Below are 2,378 nucleotides of genomic sequence, written 5' to 3' on the forward strand. Positions count from 1 at the left end.
GTTTTACTTTCTGGGCAAGGAGACCATCTCGGCTCCTTCAAATTATATCAAAGCCTATTCAGGTAATGACCCACCTGAAAACACAGGAGACACAGTATTATTACTTTTTATTATTATTTTCCCAAACCCAACATTGTATCCAACAATAAACCCAGAATAATGAATAAACTAAAAGAAATAACCTCAAACAAATTTGATGTTAACACATAGCACAAAGTTTTTGCATTTATTTTATTGAAGACAATTAGGTGTAATAAGTCTTTAAATGATTTATTTAGATGTTTATGTAGTTGGCCCACGCAGGTGTAAAGCAGCGAGGCAAGGGTAGTCCTAATTCTGGACGGGGACTGTGCTGAAATATGCTGATGTCAATGCAGCTTTTCCATTGTTCTCTGAGAAGAGCGCAGTGGTCTGGCTGTTTATACAATATATGGTGTCATCCAGTGCAGCGCATCTGAATGGAACCTCACTGCATGGGAAAGATGTTCTGTACTGCGACCACTTCTCGGCGGCGGTATTGTACCGGATAATACTGACGCAGTCCTTGCCTAAATTAAATCTGTAAAAGTTGCGCCCGATTGACACCATGTCGCAGGAGTGTCCCCAGGAGGCTTCATAAGGATGTTCTTTCCACCTGTCACTGCTGGGTTTGTAGTAGAAGAGGCGGTAATACGAATTTCCCCCTGTGATGTAAATCTTCCCTCCACAGACGGCAGCTTAATGCGCCACTGGGAACGAGTCTTTAGGAAGGGGAGCCACGAGGGTCCAGGTGTCTGATCTTGGATTGTATCTTTCCGCAGTGTGCTGGCCCTTTCCTCCAATGGCATACAGGCAGCCGTCAAGCGGGATGAGCTTCAGGTGGCACTTTGCTGTTATCATTGGTGCCAGTCTGTTCCAGTTGCCAGTCAGTGGGTTATAGTACATTAATGTGCTGGTGGAAACCGAGCCCTCTTTGGTCTTTCGGAGGCCTCCTGCAATGAATAGGTAGTTAAGCATAGAGCATATGCTGCATCCTACAAGACAGGCCGCCTCAGGGATAGTTGTCACCATTTTCCAGCGGTTTGTTTGCATGTTAAGTGAGACAAGTTGTGCTCCGCACTGAGGGTGCTCTGCCTCCCCCGAACTCCCGAAGTTTGTATTCCAGGCACATGGCCTCAACTTTGCACAGGGACAATATTCCTGTCATTCTCAGCTGGAGAATCCGCTTTTTCTCCCAGCCAGTCAAATGCGCATAAATGTCAGAGTCCTTCAGCACACTGAGGTAGTTGTCACTCATTAGGTTGTACAGTGTGTGAAGTAGTCCGGCACACAGTTCTTCCTTGCCATCTGTAACAGCGGCAGGCAGCTCCCCAGTATCGGCTGAAACCTCTCTGCTGAGTCTCTGTACTGAAGACAATTAGGAATTGAGATGGAAGTTCCTCCTGCGACTCTCTCAGCTGCCCCGTTCACCAGAGAATGCAGAGGTGATGAGAACAGTTGGGCGTCCTCCAGAGTGGGTTCCCGGCACGATGGCCCTGGCTGGTGCTCTGGATTCTCAGCCATAGAGGAGACGCTGTTTCTCTTTGAGGTGGAGATGTCATCGGCCATTACCGCACATGGTGGTTTTATAGTATTGGATGATAATGATGTATCTTCATCCTGTCTATGACTTATAATGGAGTCACAACATGTTAAATCACTTTGCAGATCTTGTTCAAAACATGTCATGCTGGAACTTGTACATGTCGTATCCGGAACAGTCTCTGCTGCAGGTCCAGTATGTGGAAATAAGGTGTCGACTGTCAGTTCTTCGCTGTCTTCCTAGACATCAACATTAGATTCAGCACTACAAGATGTTTCTACAGAACTATCTGAGAGTCCTGGCAGCTGACAGACATATGGCAGAATTGACAACTTTATGCCAACATCATCACTGACCTGTGGTTCCTCGACGTTCTTTCCTGGCACTTCATCAGGTTCTTTTGGACTATCCCGTGGGGACTGTCCATCCTGGATTAAGTCCTGGTTTCTCTGTAAGACAGCTTCATTATCCTCCACTGCTTCCTTCTGGCTGTCACGAGAAAGATACCAATGGATGGCTGCACTTACGCCTGCAGCCACAGCGAATGCCCCCAGGGCATGACCAAAAGCTCGGATGCCTGGGCCTGAGACCCAGCCGCTGCCACTCATTGCCGTAGGTATCTGTATCACATGATGACAGGTGAGTACAGGTCGCAGACAATGGAAGATGCAATGTGAGTCTTTCCTCCAGGTGAGTGGAAAGAAAAACAGCTTGTATTAAAAAGACACTTGCTTTTACCAGCTAGGTGTGAGTGATGTCATAAGGACTAACTAGTGATGTCATAGGGACTGCCTAGTCCCTGCCAGCATGGGCAGTG

The 2,378-nt window shown here is 47.1% G+C and overlaps 1 pseudogene; it reads right to left on the reverse strand.

The window, feature by feature from the left end:
- Nucleotides 1–330: 330 nt before the first annotated feature.
- LOC148521684 (kelch domain-containing protein 7B-like) lies at nt 331–2,169 on the reverse strand (annotated as a pseudogene).
- Nucleotides 2,170–2,378: the final 209 nt, after the last annotated feature.

This window comes from Taudactylus pleione, unplaced genomic scaffold, assembly GCF_031769625.1.
Source record: "Taudactylus pleione unplaced genomic scaffold, aTauple2 ptg000156l, whole genome shotgun sequence".
NCBI lineage: Eukaryota > Metazoa > Chordata > Amphibia > Anura > Myobatrachidae > Taudactylus > Taudactylus pleione.